The sequence below is a fragment of the Xenopus laevis genome, chromosome 1S (assembly GCF_017654675.1).
Source record: "Xenopus laevis strain J_2021 chromosome 1S, Xenopus_laevis_v10.1, whole genome shotgun sequence".
Taxonomy (NCBI): Eukaryota; Metazoa; Chordata; class Amphibia; order Anura; family Pipidae; genus Xenopus; species Xenopus laevis.
In genome coordinates this window covers 125439707-125457345 of record NC_054372.1, presented here as the reverse complement: position 1 = coordinate 125457345, position 17639 = coordinate 125439707, and the positions used below count along the sequence as shown (strand labels likewise).

Sequence of the window (17639 nt, the reverse complement as noted above, 5' to 3'; positions counted from 1 at the left end):
CATTGCTGCTGCTTTTTAAAAAATAAATCTTGTAGGGGGGGTTTTTTTTTTTTTTTTTTTGTATTACTACTACTATATACCCACTACTATAAACCCGGGGGGTTTATCTAGCCGTTTTTGGGGGGGGGAAAAAGGGGGGTTTTTAATTGGGGCTTCCCCCTGTTCAAAAAAAAAAAACCAAAATTTTAATTTTTTTTTTTTTTAAATTTTTTTTTTTTTTTTTTTCCTTTTTTTTTTTTTGGTTTCTCCGCGTAGTTGTTTTATAAAATTTACCTTTTTGGGTTTTTTCCCCCTAGGGGGTTTTTTGCACACTGGGGTTTTTTAACCCCCCCTCGGATGTTTGGGGGTTTTTTTTCTGGGGTTTTAAATTTTCCCCCAAAAAATTTTTTTCCCGAAAAAAACCGGGGGCACTTTTTTTTTGCCATAAAAATTTTTTCGGGGGAACCCCCTTTCCCCCCCGGGGAGTAGGGGGGTTTTTGGCCCTTTGGGGGATTTTTTTTGGGGCCCGTTTTTTTTTTTCCCCCAAAAAACGTGGGGGCCCCTTTTCCCCCCCTTCCCGGTTTTAAAAACCCCAAAAATTACCTTCCAGAAAAACCCCGGGGGTCACTTTTTTTTTTCAGCATTTTTTTTATTTTTTTTTCCCCCCTTCCAACCCCGTTTAGTTATACGTTGGCCCTTTGGGGGGGTTTTTCCCCCAAAATTTTTTTTTCAAAACCCCCAAAAAGGGGGTGTGGACCTTTTTTTCCCCCCCTGTTAAAAAACCTAAAAATTTTTTCCGGAAAAAACACCGGGGTTTTTTTTTTAAAAATTTAATTTTTACGTAATCCTTAATTCCCCCCCAGTAAAGGGGGGTCTTTTGGTTTTTAGGCATTAATTTGGGGAAAATTTTTTTTTAAACCCCCCTTTTTTCCCCTTTTTTTTTTAAAAATTCCCAAAAAAATTTTTTTAGAAAAACAAAGGGGGGCTTTTTTTTTTAAACACAATATTTTTACGTAATCCGTTTTAACCCCGTGTTAAAGTATACTTGGGTTTTTTGGGTTATTTCACATTTTTCTTTTTTCCCCCTCGAGCTTGTGACCTTTTTCCCCTTTTGGGGAATATTAATATTCCGTTTTCCCAAAAACCGGGGGTTTTTTTAAAAAAATTATAATTTTTTTAGTAAAAAGATCCACCGCTTTTGGGGGACTTTGGGGGGGAAGGCCTTTTCACACGGTTTTTTTCACCCCCCCTTTTTTTTCGTTTTAAATTTTTAAAATTTTTTGTTCTAGAAAAAACTTTTTTTCTTTTTTTTTGGGAAAAAATTTTTTTTTATTTTACGTAATTTTCCCCCTCCCCCTTGTAAGGTTTTTTTTTTAGGGGGGTTTTTTGGGAAAACCCTTTTTCTTTTTCCCCAAAAAGCGTTATTTTTTTAAAAATTTTTGGAAATTTTAATTATGTCTCTAGAAAAACCCTTTTTTTACCTTTTTTTTTCAGCCCCCCAAAATTTTTTTTAATCCCTATCCAATGGGGTTTTTTTTATTCGGGCCCCTTTTGGGGGTTTTTTTCCACTGGGTTTTTTTTCCCGCCTCGGCGTGGGGGGCTGTTTTTTATTTTTTTTTTAAAAATTTTAAAAATTTTTTGCTTGAAAACCCTTTTGGGTTTTTTTTTTAAGCAGGGGGTTTTTTTTTTTTTTGAAAAAGTAAACCACCCCCGTTAGTGGTATTTTTTTTGACCTTTTATTTTTTCACACCCCTTTTTCCCTTTTTCCCCCCCCTTTTTAAAAATTGGGTTTTTTAAATTTTTTCCTTTTAAAAATTTTAATATTTTTTCTCTAGAAAAACCACTTTGGGGGGTTTTTTTTTTTTTAAAGGTTTTATATTTTTTAATTTTAACCGTTTTTTTTGTATACGTTTGGGGTTGGGGGGGGTTTTTTTTCACATGTTTTCTTCAAACCCCCCCCTCTACTGTGTTTTATTAAAAATTCCAAAAAAAAAAATGAGGTTTTTTTTTTTGGGTTTTTTTTTTAAAAAAAGCCCGGGGGAAAGGGGCCCCCACCATAGGGCCCTTTTTTTGGGGCCCCCTGCATAATCCGTGGCCCCCCAAATTTTTTCCCCGGGTTTTTTAAAAACCAAAAAACCCCAAAACCCCAAAGGGGGAAAGGGGGGGTTTACTGGCTTTTTAGCAAACCCCCCCCTACCTTTTTTTTTACCAAAATTCCCCCCCATCCTCCCCCCAAAGGGGGCCCCAAAAAAACATTCCCCACCCCCCGGGGGGCCCCCCTTTTATGGGGGAAAAGGGGGGTTTTTTCCCCAAAGAGTTTTTTGAATTTATAAAAACCCAACCCCCATTTCCCGAAAAAATGGGGGAAATTTTTGGCCCCTTACCCCAAAAAATTTTAATTTTTTTGGGAGGAACCGATGAGATGGACATAAAAAGGGGGATGAGGAGGGGGTTCCCCCCTTTTTTTTTCCCCTTTGTATGTGCAGAAGAAAAATTTAAAGCATTGAGGGGGAAAGGAATTTAAAAAAAAATTGGGGGGGTTTTTTGGGTGCCTGTAGAAAAAAGGGAAGAGGGGGGGGTTTTTTTTAGTGGAGAACGGGGTCAGGGGGGGGTAGGGGGGGGAAAAAAAATTTAGAAAAAGAGGGAGGGGGGGGCCCCAAGGGTTTTTAAAAAGGGGGGAAAATCGGCACTTGTGTTTTCCCCCCCCAAAGACCGCCTTGGGGCCCCAAAAACCGGGGGCCCAAAAATTTTTCCGGGGAAAATTTCATGTAAAAACCCCCAAAAGACACCTTCAAAATCAGAGGGGGGGTTTTTTTTAAATTGGGGGGGCCTCTACAAAAAATTTTTAATTTTTTTTAAAAATCAAGTAAAATGGGGCCCCTTGGGGCCCCCAAAAACCATAGGTTTTTAAAAATTTTTTCGGGGGACTGAGCGGGAACCAAAGACTTTGGGGGGAAAAACCCCAAAAGGGGGGCAGGGGAAAAAAAAAACCCCTCCCCTTTTGGGGGCCCCAAATTACTGCTCTTTTTTTTTCTCTCCTTTTTTCCCCCCCCACCCCCCCCTCCGCTTCCCTTGGGCACCGGGTTCCCCCCCCGTATCTGCAACCCCCCCCAAATTTTTTTTAAGGGGCCCAAAAATTTGAGGTAAAAAACCCAAAGGGGTGACTGTTTACCCCTTGCCCCGGGGGACAAGGTTGGGGTTGGGGTTTTTAAATCTTAGCCCGCCCGTTTTTTTTTACCCGCTGGTGGAAAAATTTGGCTTCCGGGGGAAATTTTTGCAAAAATTTGGGGGGCCGGGGGGGGGAATGGGGGCCCCGCCCAATTTTTTTTTTTAAAAGGGGAAAACCAAAAAACCCCCCTTTTTAACAGTGAGAAACCAAAAAAACCCATCTCTTCTTATGTTTTTTGGGCCCCAAAGGGAAAAAAGAAAACTGGGGGGATTCCTCCAAAAAAAAAATTTTTCCCCCCCGGGGTTTTTCAAAAAAATGATGGGTGAATTGGAAAAAACTGGGAAGCAAGGGGGAAAAGGGAAAAAAAAAAAAAAAAAATGGGAATTTTGGGTTAACCCGGGAAAAAAAGCGCTTTTAAAAAAACCTTTTTTCCTCCCTCGCCTCCCCTCTTTTTTTTTATTTTTTTTTTCTCTGGGGGGTGGGTCCCCCTTTCCCCCCCCCCACCTGTGGGCCCCAGCCCCCACCTAAAATTCCGGCCCCCGGCAAGGGGGCGCCGCCGGGGGCCTTTGGGGAAAGTGCTGGAAAACAAAAAACCATTTTTGGGGGTGGGGGCCCCCTTATTTTTGGGGGGGCACAGGGGCCGGGGGGGGGGGATGGCTGACCCACATACAACTTTTTTAAACGGGAAAAAATTGGGGGGGGCAAAGGAAGCAAGGGGGTTTGGGAGCGGGGTTGGGGGGGGGAAAATTTAAAAATTTCCCCCCCTGGCAAATGGGGTTAAAATTTAATAGCCCGTTTTTTCTCCAAGGCCCCCCGGGGTTTCCCGGACCCCTTTTCCCCCATTTTCCCCCAAAGTGCCGGGGGCCCCCTTTAAGGGGGTTCCCAAAAAAGGGCCCCCCCACGCCTTTTTCATTTTAGGGAAAAACCAAAAAAATGGCCCCCAGGGGTTTTTTTTTTTTAAAAACCCCACTCGCTTTTTTTCAACGCTCCTTTTTTTTAACGGGGGGCTGCAAAAAACCAAAGGCCTAAAGGGGGAAAAACCTTTTTTTTTAAAAAGGGTTTGGGGGTTGGGGGGGTTTTTTAAAAACTGGGTTTTTTCCCCCCTTTTGTGGGGGTTTATGGCGGGGGGGCCCGCAGGCTCATGCACTTTTTTAAAAGGGGGAAAAAAAGGTCGGGCCACCGAAAAAAACCCTAAAGAAAAAACCTTTTTTTTTTTTCCCGGGGGGGGGCCGGGGGGAAAAAAAAGGACAGTTTTTGGGGGTTTCAGCGTAAAAAAAGGGCTGGAAAAACACGTTTTTTGGGGGGAAACAAAAGACAACCCCCGGGGGCCCCCCAAACGCAGGGGGAAAAAGGGGCCCAAAATTTTGGGGTTTTTAGGGGGAAAGGTTGGGTTTTTTGGGGGGGGAGGGGGGGACCCAACCCCGGGGAAGGGGGCCAAGGGGGGGGGGGGCTTTTTTGGGGGGGGCCCCCCTTTTTACGTGGGGGGAGGGGAACCCCCGGGTGATTTATCCTTTTTAATGAAGGGGAAAAAAAGGGGGGGGTAGCTTTTGGGGGAACTTTTTGAATGGGGGGGTTTTTTAAAAATTTTTCCTTGGTTTTTAAAAGGGCCCCCCCTCAAGAGGCTTTAAAAGGGGGAAAGGGCCTGTACTGGGCCCCCCCACAGCTCATGACTCCACACACAGCTGTCTTTAGCGTCCTCCTCCCCTCCGCCACCGTTACAAACTAGGGTGCAAACCCTACTGGTTTAATTTTTTCTGGCCTCTGTGCTTCAGTGGCTGCAACCAAAAAAACTGGGCAAACAATGTCTACAAGGTCAACGTATGGCAAAAAATGACTATTTTCAGCATTTATATGGCATATTTTTTCTGGCAACTGTGCTTCAGTGGCTGCGTCCAAAAAAATGCATATTTTCTGCATTGTTATGGCATAATTTTTTCTGGCCTCTGTGCTTCAGTGGCTGCAACCAAAAAAATGCATATTTTCAGCATTTATATGGCATAATTTTTCTGGCCTCTGTGCTTCAGTGGCTGCAACCAAAAAAATTTATATTTTCAGCATTTATATGGCATAATTTTTCTGGCCTCTGTGCTTCAGTGGCTGCAACCAAAAAAATGCATATTTTCAGCATTTATATGGCATAATTTTTCTGGCAACTGTGCTTCAGTGGCTGCGACCAAAAAAATGACTATTTTCAGCATTTATATGGCATATTTTTTCTGGCCTCTGTGCTTCAGTGGCTGCGACCAAAAAAACTGGGCAAACAATGCCTACAAGGTCAACGTATTGGCAAAAAATGACTATTTTCAGCATTTATATGGCATATTTTTTTCTGGCAACTGTGCTTCGTGGCTGCAACCAAAAAAACTGGGCAAACAATGTCTACAAGGTCAACGTATGGCGAAAAATGACTATTTTCAGCATTTATATGGCATATTTTTTCTGGCAACTGTGCTTCAGTGGCTGCGTCCAAAAAAACTGGGCAAACAATGCCTACAAGGTCAACGTATGGCAGTTGTTTAAAGAGAACAGTAGATTACTAGCCAGCAAAGCTACCTAAGCTAAAATGTCCCTCAAATCCCTGCAGACTTCTGTCCCTCCAATACAGAGCAGTATCAAGCAGATTACTAGCCAGCAAACTTACTATCATCTGTCCCTGAAATCACTAACAGCTCTCCCCCTACACTATCTCTTCCAAGCACACACAGGCAGATTTTTCAGATACATTTTTGCCCTTGATCCCCCTCTGGCATGCCACTGTCCAGGTCGTTGCACCCTTTAAACAACTTTAAAATCATTTTTCTGGCCAGAAATTTTTTTTTTAGATGTTAAAGTTCGCCTTCCCATTGAAGTCTATGGGGTTCGCGAACCGTTCGCGAACCGCTCGCGTTTTTGCGCAAGTTCGCGAATATGTTCGCGAACTTTTTTTCCGACGTTCGCTACATCCCTAGAAGACAATAATATCTTCAAATTACAAACAGGACCTCTGCCATTGACTTCTACAGGATCTTGGAGTATTTACAGATTCTGACTTTTTGCAGCCTTGAGGTATCACCATCATTTATTTAAATAGCACTGTCAAGATACGCAGTGCTTTAATAAATCTCAAAACATTCCCGTTTTTTTCCACTAAAAATCCTGTTTTTACAGTTAAAAACCTCGACATTTTATCAAATATGTTAAGAGTGCATTATTTACTGTAAAACTGTGACTGCTGATATATACCCTGTGGTGGGGATTGTATTGGCTTATTCCTGCTTTTTGTCAAAGAATCTGCTTGAAGGATGTGAACAACTTATTTAAACAGAGAGCCCCTAAAATTGAAGGACAATGATTGGTGTTACAAAACAAGAACCTTTTTACAGGTACCTTTAAATAATGGACTTGCATAAAGTTTTTTTCTGTATTGAGGTCGTGTCTCACAACTGATGCTCCAGATTCACTCACATGCCCTGTATTCTCACCATGTGGCTGGAAGATAAAACAGTCAGAGTATTGTTATAAAACGATACAGGTTCAATACAGGTTCCATATATTATATGGTACAAAAACTGGGTTTCTTGTCTTTTGACAAGACTTTGATTTATTATGTGTGTGCTACAACAATACAATAGGTGAAAGAAAGCACCTGTGAGAAGTATTTTTCTCCTCCACACACAGACAGTTTCAGTGGTTTCTGTAACTGGTCCTGCTCCCTTGCCCTGTTGCTATAACTGCATTTATAAGGTCCCCTTTCTGAAACTGTGAGGCCTGCTTCATTTAGTTTTGATTTAATTGCAATTCTGCAAGTGCCTAAGTGGATTTCATTATCAAAAGATCAAAATCTGAAAAGGCAGTTTCTTCTTCTATTGCACTAACACGGCCGGATTTACAAAGTGGGCGCCCCTAGGCACACTGCCATTCGTCGCCCCCTGTCCCCTCCCCAATGTGGGTGTGGTTGGGCAGCATGCCACCCCCCTAAAATGCTGCCGCCCTCAGTGTCGGACTGGGGGTCCTGGGCCCACTGGGACTGCTAACTCAGGGGCCCACACAGAGTTGGACTGGGGCCTACCCAAAAACCTTAGACCAGGGACCCACTCTCAGTACTATTATTCTTCCTCTCCTTACTCAACCTCTATTCTCCTAGTCTCTTTTCTTTACATACTATAATCTATTAATTCATCTATTTAGGTTCTTTGTTCTCATAGAAATTGATATTAACCATAAAATAGGCCAAATGATTAGAAGCAAGAGGCCCACTGACACCTGGGCCCACCGGGAGTTTTCCTGGTATCCCGGTGGGCCAGTCCGACACTGGCCGCCCTAGGCCCTGGCCTAGGTGGCCTTTCCACAAATCCGGGCCTGTGCACTAATATATCCTAAAGCTGGCCATACATGGCCAAATGTGGTTGGGCAGTTTGGTTGGTCTAGTCCATACTGTCCAACCATCTGGGCATGTATGGCAAGTTAGGGGCTGATTCAACAGATAATCATGTGATCAAGGGTTCTATTGGTCGCCAAAAGGAAATAAAAGAGGAGTTTCCAGTCTCCTTCACTTCCACATGTACTGATTGTTCAGTATGTCAGCACTAGTGATGTACTGGTCAACTAAAACTCAACCCACACCCAACCTAACCCTGCAAGCTCCTTTATATACTGTATATATATATATATATATATATATATATATATATGCCCAAGCCCGCCCCACTGTGATACCACAAAGGGGAGTGGGGCACGCTAGCGCTAGTAAACAAAAAGACATGCATGGAGGCGGAAGTGGGACAGTAAAAAAACCTTGTGAGCCAGCCCGCACTTCAGTAGTTAGCACTAACAAGCAGAATAAAAGAAAAGTCGCTATACTGTCCATATGTGCATCTACTTGCACTATATCCATTCATTTGGCCTGCAGGCTAATTGTAAAAATTGTTAAAATGTATCAGTTTACCTATTTATGGTCACCTTTAAATAGACATTCAAAAGACATTTATGTTTTGCATTTCTATGATATAATACAGGGCTACCAGTGTTCTGGTTAAGATTTGTTCTGTGGAGTCAATGTGAAAATGTATAAACCAGTAAATATTGCATACATCTGAGAATTTCCGAGGCCAGTGTGTGGGTATTGATTATGATAAGCATATCCTCAGTTAAAAAAAGGTCAGACAACAGCTGTGCTAAGAGAGCATGAAATATGGGTAATCACAATATTAAAGCTGCATCATACACTGACAGAACTTCAACTGGTATTTAACAAACAGTCGGGGACCATAGTTTGATGATTTCTGATTTTTAAATTATATGTATTATAAATACCCCTCCACAAAATGGATAAATATGCTGCATATAGAAATGTCCAAAATGTAAGCTTTCATCGTCATCATTTGTATAACATAAAATAGCTTGCCTCAGAATAAAAATCCATATATTCATATTATATATAGCCATGAAATACAGATTAACATTTCAAGGCTATAAAACTTCAAAGGAAGCCTATAGATAGCCCATAGGCCTCCAGTTTGACGGCACTAATTTCTTACAAGTGCATTTGACCCTCCACCATGGTAGTCCCACAGTAATGTCATATGTAATATAAAAAGAGTAGTGATGGGCGAATTTGCGCCGTTTCGCTTCGACGAAAAATTTGCGAATTTCGCGAAAATGGCGAAAAATTTGCGAAATCACGCCGGCGTCTCGTTTTTGACGCCGGCGCCCGTTTTCTCGACGCCGGTGCCCATTTTTGACGCCAGCCCCGTTTTGGCCGCCGGCGTCCGTTTTTTCGGAAAAATTATTTTTGACACCGGCGAATTTTTGCCGCAAATTTATTCGCTGGCGGCGAACCGCGCAAATTCGCCGCGAATTCGCGCCTGGCGAATAAATTCGCCCATCACTAAAAAAGAGAACTTTCACGTATTCTTTTGCCATAACATTGAATGGCACACACCAGCAGTAAGTATAGCACATGATTCTAGTCAACAACCCCCAAGCCAACACCACCACATTATCAGAAGTAATCAAAGACAATTCTGAAATGCAGACTGATCCCCACACACTGACTTTATTTGTGCTAACAAACAGTCAAGTAAACGTAATATTCTTTTGTTCTTGAGGACACTATTTCTCCATTCATACCTTAATTTCCAGCTGTTCAAAAGCACCTTTCAAGCTCTATTTTACAGGTTATTTGTTATGGGATTGTTTGCACGAAATAATTCAATTGTGACATTCCATAGTTCTCATCTCTATCAACACTATATTCTTTAGAAATTAACATCACCTGTAAGCTAATGATGATAACCAAAGTACTTTGCTTCTTTGTTTCAATGTATTTTCTTTGACTGCTGTGTCATATTTCTGCCATTAGCTCACTGATGTATGACAAATGGATTAGCTCAGCATTCATTATATTTTACGAATAAGGTTAAACTGCACCCATGTACTTATAAACATTTATATATAAAGTAAACCTGAAGGTAAACAAAAAAAGTACATGAGAAATGAAAAGGGTGAAAGAAAAGGGAACAGAAGGGAAAAGAAGGAATAAGAATGAAAGAAAGAGGAAAAATTAGAAATAGAATCCTCGCTGGTTCAATATAAATGGTTGCATGGTACTGTATACATATTGGTGGTTTTCTTAAAGCATCGGTGAACCTTGAACAAGTAAGCATGCTTACACATGGCATCAAACAGTAGTGTCAACCACTGTTAGAGTACTTAAAGATATATTTAGCTCAAATAATAAAAAAATTAATAATGAACCTTTTGGCAGGACACATTGCCTGGCACCAAAATATGGTGGATGTTCAGATGTTTTGAGCTCTCCTTTCTTGGGTTAGTTAGACCATCGAGCAGTGTCTTTTCATGCACCATGTACTACTATTATATTACATTATGGACGCCTTGATCAGCTGTTTGGGGAGGGATTATGAACTGCAGGTTTGCTAAAGTTGCTGCCAGAGATATTTTCTTTACAATAAATTTAATGAAGTGTAAAAATTCAGGTTTGGTGGAAAGAGATACACATTGAAAAACTGGACATTTACAGGGCTTTCTGACAATTTTCCAAAGGAATCCTCAAACATGGGCCCTTTGATTGGTACATAGCTACAAATGCTGCATTTCAGTGGTAACATTTTACTGTGTGTGTTTACACATGCATAGTAAACGTTGCTTTCATGTAGCATATATAAGCTAGTAGAAGAAGCCTTTTGTAGGATATATACCTACACTTTACAATTGTCAATAGAGTTACATTTCTTCAAAGCAGTCTCACAGTAGCATTGAAATGAAAAATGCTACTGTGAGACTGCTAATAAAAAAATAAAAAAAGCTTTACACAGCCTTCACCAAAGCCCTAAAAAGAATTTACTGCTGTCAAACTTCCTGTCGTCAGACACTCCCAGGATCTTCTCTGACAGGAATGCCCCAATAACTTCCAATAATTACTAGCTACCATGGCAGGAGAACAATAAAAAACACATCCTGAAAGGGAAATAGACAGGCACTTCATACCAAGGCCGTGAAAAATATTGTTTTCTGTTGTTTTGTATTAAAGCCCTGCAGAGTTAAACATGAAACGTCCCATCAGAGTCTGGCCACCGTATTTCCTCCACAGTGAAAGAAGGAAAGACATTCTCCAGATACGTCCCATATCTCCCCTTAGAACATTTCTATTCCAAAAATCGTCTATTCTTTATAGTAATGGCTATCAACAGCTGTTAGTCACAGTTGTATGGCTGCAGGTGATAAGCTTTTTGTATTGTTCCTATAATTATCAACAAACTGCAAGCACACCCACACAACACAATTTATGCCTCTGGTGTCCAATTTATCATTGTGTATTTCCACAAGGATGTGGTGGAGTTGTGAAATACAGAGCCCTTTTGGCCGTCACAGAAGTTTTTTCACAGTTCTTGCTGGCCTGTAAATCAGGCTGACATAGGGAAGAATACAAGGCTCGGAGATCAGGGTGTGGTTTCAAGAACAATATGTATTTTCTTCTAACTAATCCTTAGAGTGGTGCAGGCAGTAACCTAAGAGGGGAAATTGGCCAGCAGGCACATTTTCCTGGCCTCTGTTTCTGTGACGGAGTATGGTAGTGGTTACTAAACAGAACAAAAGCAAAGGCAGCATTCCATTATAAATCTCTGCACATGGGGTACGTTTCCCTTCTTTAAGTGCATGGCCTTCCTTAGGGCATGGAGGTGTATTATATGTCCACATTTACTGGCACAAATTTCACCAGCATATGCCAAAACTGTGTACCAATACCTTCTGTTTTTAAGAAGAATGCTTGACTTCTTTTTTTTTTTTTTGTTATTGATTTCCTTTAAGCTGCCAGATCTTCTCTCATCGTTCCTTCTGTCTGCGGTTACAAAATGCAGCATCTATTAAAGGCTTCAAACAAAGGACAATACTCGGGAAATAAGAGTCCAAAGAACTTATTTCGTTTTTCTTAACAGGAGCACTTGGAAAATGCCAAAAGGCATCTATTCAGATCCGTAGCCTGCGCTCTTATACGTTTCCCATAAAGGCTACGACTAACTGAAATCAGATGTTTTGCATCAAAATAACTTGTGTAAATGAATACAAATTATAAATAGCCCACATTTTTTTTACATATACTCACAAACACTAATGAAAAAGAAGCATTCTGCATGTTACAGCTTATGTAGTAGTAGTAATAATAATATTGGGATATTGCTATTTTCAAGTATTATTATGAAAGTATTCTATGCAGTGCTTTTTTGTGGATTGAGCAGGCCATCATGACCTGACCACATGAAAAAATATAACCAGAGTTTTAAACCATTAGACTGAAAGCGCTTACAAGAAGGTCCCTTTTTACTAAATGATTCCCTCTGTTTGTTATAAATTATGATAAAGCATTGCATAGCTTGTGGATGCAGTTTTCAGCTGGTCTTGATAAGTGTAGAGTCCTTCATCGGGTCGAGCACCTGTGGGTACCAATGGACTACCTGCAAAATGGTCGGGTTTTGGGTAGAAAATTCCTGATTCCCTGACCATGCAGGTAGTCCACAAGTAACCCATCTGGATACCCAGCAAATGTGCAAAACTGGTCCTCCGACCCTCTCTAGTGTTGTAGGCAATTTGTTGGCTACCAGAGTGACGTCACTTCCGGTCTACAGTGACATTGGTTCTGGTTTTGCGGGTCCTGGATCAGAAAGTAAGTTTAACTAATAGTGTCTGGGTCAGGTAGTTGCTCTGGGTAGGGGCATGTGTTGGGTGGTTGGTGTGGGTCAGGTTAGGGATCAGCGGGTCTGTGTCAGGCACGGGTTCTTCCAATTGGACCCATGCATGACTCTACCTCAGTGCACACTAACATATGCCATAGGTAGTACATGTCTCAATAGAATTTGTTCTGGATTCCATTGGCTACTGGTGTTTGGATTTGTTTTAAAGTGACAATGGCACTCAAGGTGCCCTCTGTACTTGTACATATATGCAGGACCTAAAAAGCAATAATACCTTCATAAAAAAAATTATAGAAAAAAATCAAGAGGATGTGAATTTACATTCACCATTGTTAAAAACAAAGGAAAACAAGCTTTTAGAGACCAGTTCCCCAGTTCATCTACAATATACATGGAAGAGCAAAGTGACAGTATAAAGCATTAGAATTCTAATCTTGAAACATGTTTAAATATCAGTATAAAGTCGCAGTTAGGATAATTACAAATGAATAAATAAAAAGGTTGGATTAAGTGGTTGTTTTCAAGGAGGCATCTGCCACAGTCAAATTGTTCACAATTTAGTATGCTGTTCTCTTCACTACATTTTCTGCCGTGACATATTCTGGCCTTTCTTAAGAAAAAAAAATGTAATTTATTAACTGTAAAATCCACAAAAAAACTCCAGTACATAACTTGGACAAGTAAAAGCAATCAAGGTCATATAGAAGTCAATGGGCACTGCACTGATCCAACTGGATCTTTTTTTAAAGGTTTTCAGATTTTTTAGCATATAGGTCTTAGATAAAAATAGTTTAATTGTGGTTTCAAAAAGCTCAAATACCACTAAAATTCAACCGTGACTTATAGCATTTCCCTGCCATCTTATTTAGCCCCTCCATGCCACCTGGTGCCACTGATGTAAAGAAAACACTTGCTACAACTCTGGCCTGACAGAATTGTGTATTTAAACACTACATGTGCTATTAGCCTTTGGGTTTGCTGGTCAACAACTTAAGATCTGATATATTATGAGCTAACTTTTGGGCAAAATGACCATAAGCCTATGGCAAAGAAGGCCTCTGTGTTACAAGATCAATAGATGAAAACTCCAGCGCACGAATGCTTAAGGGTTCATAACCCTTAAGCATTCGTGTGCTGGAGTTTTCATCTATTGATCATTGGTTGGAGGTGCCGTCCTCCTTTAACCCCAAGCACCGGTGAGGATTCTGAGAGACCAGGTGTGCTACTGCTCCTATTTGCTTGCTCTGTGTTACAAGTACATGGAGTTAAAACGCAGCGAGATTACAATGAATTGAAGCATTATAAATAATTTAGGATCAAAATGTGCTGCCCTGCAAATATGCGATTAGGTGTTTTCAAGAAGCAATTAATTGGTGACCCTTACTGGGAATCAGGCACAACTTCCCTAAAGGTAGTGAAGCTTTAGTGAAAACATTTAACAACATACCAGGATGTGTTTTTAGGGATTTCGTTTTTGTTTAAGTACTGCGCCTTCTGTTTCATCGTAATCTCATTTGGGAAAGATGAAAAAAAATAATAAACCTTTTCACTGCAATGGCAAGGCACTGACAAAAGCTATTGGAAGTCTTTATTAGAAAGAGTTGGTATTGGCACCACTCAATAAAGGCATTCGCTGTGGGTGCTTTTAACCATAGGATGACTTTTAAAAAAAAGTACTGGTGAATATGACATTATGAGAAATACAGGTCATATGACTTTGATTAAAGGGGAACTCTGGCTTCCAAAACAAAATTTGACAAAGAGCCCCACATAACACAGAAACCCCTAATATATACATCACAGTTACCTGTTTCTTAAAAAGTATGAATAAATGCCATTTTCTATGCTGAAATCCAGCTTCTTTCTTCTTTCTGCATCATTTGAAATCCTGGCAGGGAAGGAAGGACTAAACACTGATGTTACAAATTGTAACAACTTCTCCACAGCTTACAGACAGCATGCAGGAACTACATAACCCACAATGCATTGCACTGTGATATTCCTTTCCTTATTGGAATCACATGTGCAGGGAATTGTGGGGTTTGGAGGATGCAGGCTGAGGACAGATGGCTGTTGATACAAAGGAACATTAGTCAGCCAGCTCAGCAAAGTAGTCAGAAAGATCAGCAGAAGAGCAGGGGTCTAGGCTTAGAGAACTGTCAGAAACCATTAAAAATCATGCAAGTCCCCATTTTTTTAATTGATTTATATTGCAAAGTTGCTTGAAATTACGTTTACTCTTCAAAAAGCTTAAGTTATGTTTTTGTGGAATTCCCCTTTTAAGTTTGCTTAACAATCAAAGAGATAGCTCTTTCAGCCAAAATACTTTTAGTAGTACTTATTTGCCAGTATTACAAATGTTTGCTCTGCTTATAAACACATATTTCTACAAAATAAAGTACTAAAAGGAATCTGCGGCTTTTTGGATAATGGCTCTTTAAGTAATATGGATCACCATTCTTTAAAGCTATTAAATTATTTAAAAAAAAACAACCGGATTGTTATGCAATTGCCATGGATTTAGTTAACATCAAGTAACATCTTTAGTATCCAAACAAAAACAGAATCAATCAAAATGGATCACGGATTTCTAGTTTAAAAGATCCTATAATTGCAGCAGAGTTAAAGTCTTTAAATTCAGACATTTTACCATGCACCTTATAATAACAAAAAGAAAAAAAATAGATGCATGTATTGAAAAGAAATGGTTAATTCTAAGGCAACACTTTAAAGAAACTGGTGTTTCGACCACACTGCTTCTCCCTTTCCCTGTGTCTACATCTGTAAGTATCAGTAGCAACCTTGTTGCTGGTTGTGGCTTCCGAACTTTCATATTGGGATTGTATGGCTTATTTTATTCCTATACGGTCAAAACCACTTATGGAGGAAAAAAATGATAAATGCCAGACATTAATATTTGCAGTTCTTCCTGGGTGTCCTTCAGCTCATCAGAAAGGCGACGCCAATGTAGCAAAGCTTTTAGTTCCTGTTGGTCTCTTGATTCTTCCTATGGGAGCTGCAAAGGCAATAATTCAAGCCTTATGGTCAACAGAATTTGGCTACATTATTAAATCAATATAATGTGCACAACACACAATTATTATTATCCATTTTAAATTTGTAATCAATGTACTGCACACAATAAAAATTAAAATTTAGCGAAACAATCTTGATCATTAAAACATAAACATAAATACTTGACAAATGTTTAAAGCATCTCCAATTTAGATTCACATGACACACATGAAAGTGCATTTAAAAGATACAAAAATACAATAAATACACAATGACCTCATACTGCTCAAGATCCTTCTGTTTCCTGCTGTGATTTCTATTTTTCTACTGTTTCATATTATGTAATCTCATTATTTGGTGCTGCCATTTTACTAATCTTAGAATACATTTCCTTATAGAAATAGCAGATTTATTTGGGCATTTGTATGGCTGTGAAAGCCAAATCTTATTTTCCTTCTTCAAAAAAAGGATTTTCTTTGAAAACACCAATTAGGATAAAAGAGTAGATGGTATCTGATCCTACAAATGATTCTTCAGCTACAGCTACAATTCTGCAGAGAATAACTGTTCTGGGCTCTCTGTACTGATTTCCATTCAACTTTACTATAATTTAATATGCTATATAGCATATATATATATATATAGAAAATATAAAAAGAAAATACCCTTTTTCACTTAGGTAGGACTGATGCATGGACACTGCCTTGGCGGGGCGCATCAGCTTATGCATACTTTGTACAAACCATGTAACCAAAAGTGTCTCTTTTTGCCTAATTCAGATAAATTCTCTTTAATCCTACTGTTCCTTAAAGTTGTATAATGATAGTGCTGGGTTAATTTGTTTAGTTCAGTATATGATATTAGCCACACACCCATGCACCAGACTGATTTTAATTGCAACACATGGATGAGCTGCATTTTTTGTTTTTGTATATTCTATAAAGGAAAGTGGCTTTCCCTTTAATGCTTGCTCTCCCAACCCCCGCCCTTCTAAACACAGTCCTACAGATTACTTAAAAGCCCATAATGCTGAATGTTTCTTTGGAAGAGGTCATGCCAAATAAAGAGAGAAGCAGGTATGGTCTTTCTCCTCCCAAAGAAAATACCCTTTTTCACTTAGGTAGGACTGATGCATGGACACTGCCTTAGCGGGGCGCATCAGCTTATGCATTCTTTGTACAAACCATGTAACCAAAAGTGTCTCTTTTTGCCTAATTCAAATAAATTCTCTTTAATCCAATTGTTCCTTAAAGTTGGGTTAATTTGTTTAGTTCAGTATATATATATATATATATATATATATATATATATATATATATATATATATATATATATATATATATATATAGCAATGGAGGCAGCTAAAGGCTCAAGTTACACAGAAGATAAGCTCTGTAGAATATAATGGTGTTATCTGTTATCCACTATTTAACTTGTGCTATATAGTCTTTTTTTCTACCATTGCTACTCAGCAGCTTGTTTATATAAACAATAGTAGTGTTTCCGAAGCAAACACAGCAGTTTTACCAGTGCAGGGGAAAACTACATGATTTTTTCATTACTTTAAAACACTCTCATTTTTTGGTGTTACTGTTCCTTTAATAAAAAAGCTAGTGAGTTACATTCACAATACAGTATACTGTAGGCACAAGCAAGAATCAGATTTAAGGAGTTCCCCACTAAAAATTTCCCAGCTGGCATTAAACACAAATTCAAGACAACACAAGACAACAAGACAAAACATAGTGGCAAGACTTACTGGTAAATGTTAGACTTGACTCCTCCTTGAGAATCCACATGGGTGGATCATTTGCAAGACAGCAACCGTGCAGTGGTATAGAAGGTAAGTATTTATACAAACTATTAAGTCACACAAAATGATATGCTGCTTGCTTTTATTTAAACGAAATTAGATGTAGGGGCTTCTAGTTTGGTCCCAGAAGTTTGTCTGGTAGTCTGGCCCCTTCCTTCTGAAGAACTGCTGAACTGAAATATCAGGTGACAAAAGTTCCACTGTGACATAGTCCAAGCTATGGTAATTGCTCCTTTTTTCCAGACATATGCTGCATGTTCCCATTTGAAGAATAATAAGTATAAACAAAATATTATGAGGGACTTTTGCCCAGTAATTTTTATTTTTAAAAAGTGAAAATTTGCCAAAAACAAGTAGCAAAACCTCCACTTATCCAATCTTCTGTCCAATCCTATGCAACTACTGCCAACCCAAACCAGGCGTGTGCAATTTCATGATAAAGCTGTGTAGCACAGAGCTGACTGTCTCCATA

At 39.5% G+C, this 17639-nt stretch overlaps 1 long non-coding RNA gene and 1 pseudogene across 2 annotated transcripts in view; both read right to left on the bottom strand.

Annotated features, from left to right (window-relative positions):
- Positions 1–17639, bottom strand: part of LOC108704896 — a 237947-nt pseudogene that overhangs the window by 139712 nt on the left and 80596 nt on the right. The gene's annotated exons all lie outside the window — the stretch shown is intronic.
- Positions 15174–17520, bottom strand: LOC121399444. Its single transcript, XR_005965037.1, has 2 exons — positions 17114–17520; positions 15174–15355 (listed from the first exon to the last, which is right to left on the bottom strand). It is a non-coding gene; the product is annotated as an uncharacterized LOC121399444 (long non-coding RNA).